Source organism: Rhincodon typus, chromosome 11 (assembly GCF_021869965.1).
Source record: "Rhincodon typus isolate 14 chromosome 11, sRhiTyp1.1, whole genome shotgun sequence".
NCBI lineage: Eukaryota > Metazoa > Chordata > Chondrichthyes > Orectolobiformes > Rhincodontidae > Rhincodon > Rhincodon typus.
In genome coordinates, this window is record NC_063342.1 from 65035622 (window position 1) to 65044377 (window position 8756).

Consider the following 8756-nt stretch of genomic DNA (forward strand, 5'->3'; position numbering starts at 1 on the left):
CATGAAATGATTTGCTTTCAGCACAGCCAACCCATTTTAATCTACTCATATTCCCCATTACCATTTGTCTGGGTTCTCTTCTTCTCTGGCTTACCATCAACAATCCCATTGTCTGCCTACTCTTTTTAACCTCTCTCTCTGGGCTTTGTCTCCATCTGTCCACTCATTTCTTCCAAACACCCCATCCCCTGACCCCCGTCACCAGTATAAATACCACCTTTTCCTAGCTGCTATCATTTCTGAGGAAGACTCATTCTGGACTTGAAACATTAACTCTGTTTCATTCTCCACAGATGCTGCCAGACCTGCTGAGTTTCTCCAGCAATTTCCGTTTTTGTTTCTATCAGATCCCCACCATCCACAGTTCCCCGTTTTAGCTCAGTTTTCTTCATCCTGCCTTAGGAAATGATAGCTATCGTTCACATTATTGTTTGCAAGAGATAGGTGTATAATAATGAATCATGTGTCCTCATGAAACCCATCTGGTTAATTAATATTCTTGAAGAAGTAGATTTGCTGTCCTCAACTGGTCAGGCCTACATGTGACTCCAAACCCGCAGCAATGTGCTTGACTCATAGTTGCACTCTGAAATGGTCTGAACAAGTCACTCACTTCAAGGACAATTAGGAATGAGCAACAAACGCAGGTCTTGCCAATGATGCACACATCACATTAAAAATAAAGGAAAAAGATGTTAGTACTGTTGCCTCCGAGACAAAAATTTATGAGCTCAAGTTCCACTCCAGTTTTTGACCACAAACATTAAGCTGATATGTGTGTGCAATACTCAGAGGTGTTTGCTTTTGGGTGAGGCATTAAACTGAATCCCTGTCTGCCCTCTCAGATAGGTGTAAAATATCAGGCAATATCTTAAAGAAAACAGGGGAATTGAGGTTGGTTGGCTCGCCGAGCTGTTTTGTTGTTCCGCAGACATTTCGTTACCATGCTGGGTAACATCCTCAGTGCAGCCTTTGATGAAGCATCGGTGTGTTTTCCCGCCTGGTTTTTAAACTCTGGGGTCTATTGCGATGGGTTGCCTCACTCCCGGGTTTCCTCCGTAGTGGAATGTATATGGGGTCGAGTTCAATGTGTTTATTAATAGCCTGCTTCGTGGAGTGCCATGCTTCCAGGAATTGTCGTGCTTGTCTCTGCCTAGCCTGTCCCAGGCTCTTGGTTTTGTCCCAGTCGAAGTCGTGGTTCTCCTTGTCCATGTGGATTGAGATGAGTGAGTATTGGTTGTGTCTTTTTGTAGCCAGTTGGTGTTCATGTACTCTTGTTGTTAGTTTCCTTCCTGTTTGTCCGATGTAGTGTTTCCGCAGTCTCTGCAGGGGATCTTGTAGATGACATTGATCCTATCCATGGTGGGGAGTGGGTCTTTAGTTTGGGTGAGCACTTGTCGTAGGGTTGATGTGGGTTTGTGTGCCACTTTGATGCCCAGCGGTCGTAGAAGTCTTGTGGTGAGTTCTGACGTGTTCCTGATGTAGGGTAGTGTGATGAGTGTGTCGTGGCGTGTAGAATCTTTCTGATGCTGTTCCTGTAGGCATCTCTGGACCCAGTTCTTTGGATATCCATTATCCTTGAACATTTGGAAGAGGTATTCCTCCTCCTCTTGGCGTAGTTCCATGTTGCTGCAGTGTGTTGTTGCCCTTTTAAATAGTGTTCGCACGCAGCTTCGTTTGTGTGTGCTGGCATGGTTACTATTGAAGTTCAATACCTGGTCTGTGTGTGTAGCTTTACGGTGTACTTTCGTTTGCAGTTCCCCATTTGTCTTGCGCTTTACCATGACGTTCAGGAATGGGAGTTGTTTGTTCTTCTCCTCCTCTCTGGTGAATTTTATTCCGGTGAGGGTGTTGTTTATGAGTTTGTGTGTCTCTTCTAATTTGGTCCGTTTAATGATGACAAAGGTGTCGTCTGCGTAGCATATCCATAGTTTAGGTTGGATTTGCAGAAGGGCAGTCCTTTCCAGTCTTTGCATCACTGCTTCTGCTATGAGTCCGGAGATAGGCGATCCCGTGGGTATCCCGTTGATTTGCTCATATGTTTGGCCGTTGAAGGTGAAGTGGGTGGTCAGGCATAGGTCCAGTAGTTTAAGCATGTTGTCCTTGAAGATGGTTTCACTGGGGTCGTGTTCTTGTTCAAGTAGTGTTGTCATTGTTTCCCTTGCTAATGGTATGTCTATTGATGTGAATAGGGTGGTGACATCAAATTATATCATGGTCTCTTCGTCCGCTATCTTTATGTCTTTGATGGAGTTGAGGAATTTTTGGGCTGAGTAGATGGAGTGGGGTGATTTGTTGACTAGGTACTTGAGTCTCCTTTGTAGTTCTCTGGCTAATTTGTGCGATGGAGTTCCTGGTAGGGAGACTATGGGTCTGAGGGGGACTTCCGGCTTGTGCACTTTACGGAGGCCGTAGAATCAGGGTGTGTTGTTTCCTTCGGGTTTCATTCTTAAGAAGTCTGCTTTGTTGATCTGTCCTGTTTGTTTAAGTCTTTGTAGCGTGTAGAGGATTTTGTTGCCTAGTTGTGGTGTCGGGTCAGTCTGTACTGGCCGGTATGTGTTCTCGTCAGCGAACAGTGCTTGTGCCTTGGAGATGTAGTCCTTTTTATTCATTATCACTGTCATGCGCCCTTTGTCTGCAGGTAGTATAGTGATGTTCTTGTCCTTCTTTAATCCGTCCAGGGCTTGTCTTTCCCGTGTGTTGAGGGTGTTGAGTTCCCTCTTTCTGGTTAGTGTCGGGACTACTGTCTGCCTTATAGTTTGTCGTGTTTCTTTGTTGATATTGTTGGTCTTGAGTGTGGCTTCCAGTGTAGCTAGCCATTCCGTTTTGTTGGCGTCCCTGTAGTTGTAGTTCAGTCCCCGGGTGAGAACGGCTTTTTCTGCGTCTGTCAGTTTCCTGTCGGAGAGGTTCCTTATCCATGTGTCAGTTCTGTTGTTGTCGCTTTTGTGGGTAAGTGTGGTTAGCTTGTCTTGCAGGGTCTGTCTTTTCTTGGCTCTTGTGGTCTGTCGACTGATGTTAATGGCTCGTTCCATGTCGGTTGTTCAGTCTTGATTGGTAGCTTCCTGGAATAACAGAGGACCTGTACAGGAGACCGTGATAATTACATTCATCAATCTTTGGCTATGAAGGTAAATAAAATTGAACCAATGTGATAGTCAGAAATTATCAACATTCTTCAATAAGTTGGGATCTTCACTTTTAGGAATTACAGCTATTCCGAAAACCTTTGCCGTTTTCCTACCCCTGGATTGGGAGGTCCGGGATCAAGTCCCACCTGTTCAAAGGTGTGTAATAACATCTCTGAACAGGTTGGTTAGAGAAACAGCCTAATTTAAAAAAAAGAGAAGCACTTGGACATTAAACCATAAGGTAGAAATCCTTGGTAGAATTAAAGAGTTGGTTTTTATTAAATCAAAACTTGCTTGACTAACATGTTAACAGGACAGTATTCTTTCAAAAATCTTCGATTACTTCATTCATTTTTGATTTGCTTACTGCCTCATGAAGCAACTACTATTGGTTTTATTCTGACAGGGAAAGAAAATATGTTTGCTTTATCATTAAAATTTTATAATTTGCTTTTAAAATATGATTCCATCTCATATTGTATGCAGTTGATTTGATCAGGACCATATACTATTTTCCTTGCCAATCTCATCTTTTCAAAAAAGGATCAAATTTTTTATTTTTCCTCACAAAACTTCCACAGGCACAATTGCACTTAAACTATTTTTTAAAGACAAATTAAAATTCATTATCAAAATTTCCTTTACATTTTTATTCTTTATGACTCTTCAAATATCCATATTTCTTCAGATTGAATTTACAGTCTTTTCTTTGCCATCGGCATCATTCATTCAATTATTTGCTGAGTGTAAACAACCATAGACAATAAATGGTCACATGAGTGTCATTGGAGAGGGAGCACCCTGTGTCTGTTAGTATGCTTTGGCCTTCGGTGACTAGTGGGCATCACAGGAGCTGTGGCGGATTATTATCCCTACAAAATAACATTCGAATTTGAATTTGTAAGTTTCCTCTGACTTTAATAAAAAAATCATTGTCGTGTTCCTTAGGAGCTGTCAATTTTAATTTGGTTCATTCTAGCTAATTGTCTTATATTTTAAAGTAGTAAACTAATATATTTATAAATCACGTCTCTTGTTGATTCTGGCAAATGGGTTCCATGGGGTCACTAATTTTGGAATAAGCTAATTCCTCTAATTGTACCTCATTATTAAATCCTAATCCTCATCTGAGGCAAACTTAGGAATTTTCTGCCAACTTCAGGATGTCCAAAAATATTTTGCACCCAACTCAGTATCTTTGAAGTAATGTAGTATAGGAAGTACAGCAGTCAATTTGCACAGAGCAAGGTCCCATCAAAAGCAATGTGAAAATAACTATATGATCTGGTTATTTATGTTGGTTGATTAAAAAAACTACACAGGACATCAGGGAGAAATCCCCATCACTTCTATTGAATTTTATCGTGGGATCTGAGAGAGTCAATAGGCTACTATTTAAATACTCATCTGAAACTACAACACTATTGACATCCAATGTTCCATTACTAATGTACTGGAGTGTCAGCCTTGATTTAATGTATATTGTATAACCATTGGTCAAGGCAATTCTGTCTTTTCTGCACCTCTTCCATATCTATTATCATCACGGTAGAGTATAAAATCTGAAATGTAAAAACTAATCTTCATAAAACTTTAGAAAGACACTGCTGGATTTTGTAAGCAGTCTTAGACTCCAATCTATTAACCATTGTCATGGACCAGAGAGACCCCTCAAAATATTTTGAGAAGCTAGCTTAGACCTCAACTTTTTTTTTGAAAGGTAGATCCGAAGTGCTGTGTTCCAGATGCAATGCGACTGGTCAAACTATTCAACGTTAAGCAAAACACAATTTATTTAAACATCATAGTTAAAATACAAACAAAAGAAAGAGGAATTTAGAATAACTTAACCAGGTAATAGATACAGTAACTATTACTAATTAACTGTTCCAATGTAGGAAAATCCCATAAACACACCCCTTGGCAAAAAAGGCAAATTCAGACACAGATTCTCACATGTAGTTCTCCAATCCAGGAGTTAAAAAACATCAAGGGAAAATTCAGAGAAAGTAGCAGCCAGGAGACATTCACTGAAGCTTCTAATTCTTTTGACATCCTAAAGGTTTCTGGTTAAAACTAAAAACAAACTAGAAAGCCTGGTCTGTGAGAGCTGGCCACACCCAGACTCTTCCATTTTTCCAACCTAAAAAAAAATCCCAAGGCCTCAAAATTGTTTACTTTCTTAGACATAGCATGTCACCTCTGCCTTACAACCTCTCCTTAAAAAACCAGGGCAAAATAACATCCTTAAGTGACAGCATCATCACACCATAAGACCATAAGACCATATGATATAGGAGAAGAATTAGGCCGTTCAACCCATCGAGTCTGCTCCACCTTTTGATCATGGCTGATACGTTTCTCATGCCTTCTCCATGTAACCCTTTATTGCCTTACCAATCAAGAACCTATCTGTCTCTGTCTTAAATACGGTCAATGGCTTGGCCTCCACAGCCTTCTGTGGCAATGAGTTCCATAGATTCACCATACTCAGGCTGAATAAATTCCTCCTCATCTCAGTTCTAACGAGTCATCCCTTCACAGTGAGACTGTGCCTTCGGGTGCTAGCCACATCCACTCCTTCCGGGCCTCTCAATATTCTGTAAGTTTCAATGAGATCTTCCCTCATCCTTCTAAATTCCATTGAGTACAGACCCAGAGGCCACAACTGCTCCATATGACAAGCCCTTCATTTTTGTAAAGCTCCTCTGGACATCCTGTAATGCTAACATATCCTTTCTTAGATACAGGGCCCTTAGATATTGGAAGGATGTTCAGGCAGTGGACAGACAAAAGACCAAACTGATGAGGCATACCACCCTGCACGAGAGAATATGAAGACTTAAAATTGGGACTAGTTTCATTTGTATGTACAAGAGGTTTTAAAATTCCAAGAGATAGAAACATTTTCTCTGTGATTGAGAGCTCTAGAATAAGGACATATGTGTAAGACTAAATGTAAGAGATTTAGAGATGGAGGGATAGGAAAAGAAATTTTTTTACAAAGAGGGTTGTGATGTAATGAACTGAATTATTGTTATTCTTTTCACAGATATGGCCACACCTGCTGAGTTTCTCCAGCCGTTCTGTTTTTGTTTCAGAATTAGGCTAGATGGCTGACTGAAGGAAAGCATATAAAGGGATATGGGAAACAGATGGATACATGGATCAAGTTACTGGTCATATGGAGGACACAAACTGGTGAGTCCAAATGGTCTGTTTTCATGTGATGATTCCTGCGTATTTCAAACCATTCTTCTTCTAAAACACGTCAAATCTTAAACAATGACCTTGAATAGGTTGCCACCTCCCTTTGGGATCTACTGAAGCACATCCAATGGAGTCCCCAAAGCACAAGGTAGTATGGCCAGCCAACCTTTGATTTAGAGCTTAAGAATCTCAGACTGTTGTGACAATAAGTAGCCTCAGAATGTATCATACCATCAGATTATGAATGGTACATTTTTAAATTGCTCCTGACACTGCTGGAAGAATTATTTAACCTATTTAGTCTCATAGATGTTTGCAGCAGAGAAAGAGGTCATTCAGCCTATCATGCCAACAACTGGCCAACAAAAATCTGACTACACTAATCCATTTTCTTGCCCTTGGCCCAATGCCCTGGAGGCTGTGCTGATGCAAGCAAATAGATAAATACTGCTTAAATGTTATGAGAGTTTCTGACTCAACCACCCTCTCGGGCAGTGAGTTCCATACTTTCACCACACTGTGTGAAAAAAATTCTCCTCAGTTCTCCTCTTTTCTTCAACCTCTTACCTTAAATTCCCTGATTATTTACCCCTCTACTAATGGTAAAGGTTCATTCCTATTCATTCTATCAATGCCCCTTACAATCTTCTGCACCTCTATCAGGTCAACCCTCACCCTTCACTGGTCCAAGGAAAACAACCCCAATCAATCCAATCTTTTCCCTTAGCTCAAATCCTCCAGCCCAGGCAGTGTCACAGCAAATCCACACCATCTCAAGTGCAATCACTTTCTTCTCATGATGTGGTGACCAAGACTAGGGGGCACATTTTTTAAAGGTGAGAGGAGGAAGATTTAAATAAAACATGAGAGGCTTTTTTTATACAGAGGGTGGTTTTCATGTGGAATGAACTTTCCATGTGGAATGGAGTGGTGGATGCAGGTACAATTACAATATTTAAAAGACATTTGGATAGATACATGAATAGGAAAGGTTGGGAGCGATATAGGCCAGGAGCAGACAGGTGGGGCTACTTTAGTTTGGGATAATGTTCGGCATGGTCTGGTTGGACCAAATGGTCTGTTTTCGTGCTGTATGATTCTAACACTCCTGATTACCACATCAAAACATTTGATTAAATTTGTTAAACATGACTTTCCCTTAACAAAGTCATGCTGACCTGATTAATCAGTGTCACTCCAAAGGTTCACATGTGATCTGTCCCTTAGAATTCTTTCTAATAACTTCACCACCAGGGTTAGAATGGTTGGACTGTGATTTCCTGGTCTATCCCTTCCTTCCATTTTTAATAACGGAACAATGTTAACAATCCTCCAGTGCTCTTGCATCTGATCTGTGGTGAGAGAGAATTTGAAAATCACTGCCAGAGTCACTGATATCTCCTCCTTTGTCTCCCTCAACTGCCTGGCATACATCTCCTCCGGACATTCAATTTTATCCACTATTAAGGCTGCTAAACTTGTTACAAACTCCTCTCTCTCTCTATGTTAAGTATTTTCTAATATTTTACAGTCATCTATCTTGATGTCTATTGCTATGTCATCCTTTTCCATTGTGAAGACCTAAGCAAAGTAGTCATTAAGGTCTGTACCCACATCTTCAGGTTCTGCACACAGACTACCTCAAGATCCTAATAGGCCCTACTCATTCCTGAGTTATTTTTATGCTCTTAAAATGTTAAAAAATTCATTTGTGTTTTACTTTATTCTACCCACCAACATTTTCTCATGCACTCTCTCAAACTCTCCTAATTTCCTATTGAAGATCCTCCCTGCACTCTTTATACTTCTCTAGGGACTCTACTGTATAAGATCCTTGGTATCTGCCACAAGTTTCCCTTTATTTCTTAAATCTAACCTTTATGAACTTTGACATCCAGGGTTCTCCGGGCTTTGCCCTGTACTCTTACTATTTCCTCCTTGAATACTCCCACTGCTCTGAGAAATTTTTATCTGCAAGTAGTCTACTTGGGTCAAATGGTATTTTAGGGAAATTAGCCTCTCCCATGATCAGAATTTTTATTCTAAGCCCACCTGCATCCTTTACATAACTGTCCTAAATTTAACTGAGTTATGATCACTATCTCCAAAATGCACCCTTACTGATATGCCTTCCACCTACACAGGCTGATTTCCAAAATTAGGTTCAGAACAACTTGTTGTGCTTTCTACGTACAGCTTAAAATCTTCTGCTCAATGAAATTTAAGAATTTTGCTCCCATCCTACCTCGCACACTAAAACTAGCCCAGTTAGGGGATAGAGATAGTAGGAACTGCAGATGCTGGAGAATCTGAGATTACAAGGTGTAGAGCTGGATGAACACAGCAGGCCAAGCAGCATCAGAGGAGCAGGAAGGCTGACGTTTCGGGCCTAGACCCTTCTTCAGAAAGGGTCTAGGC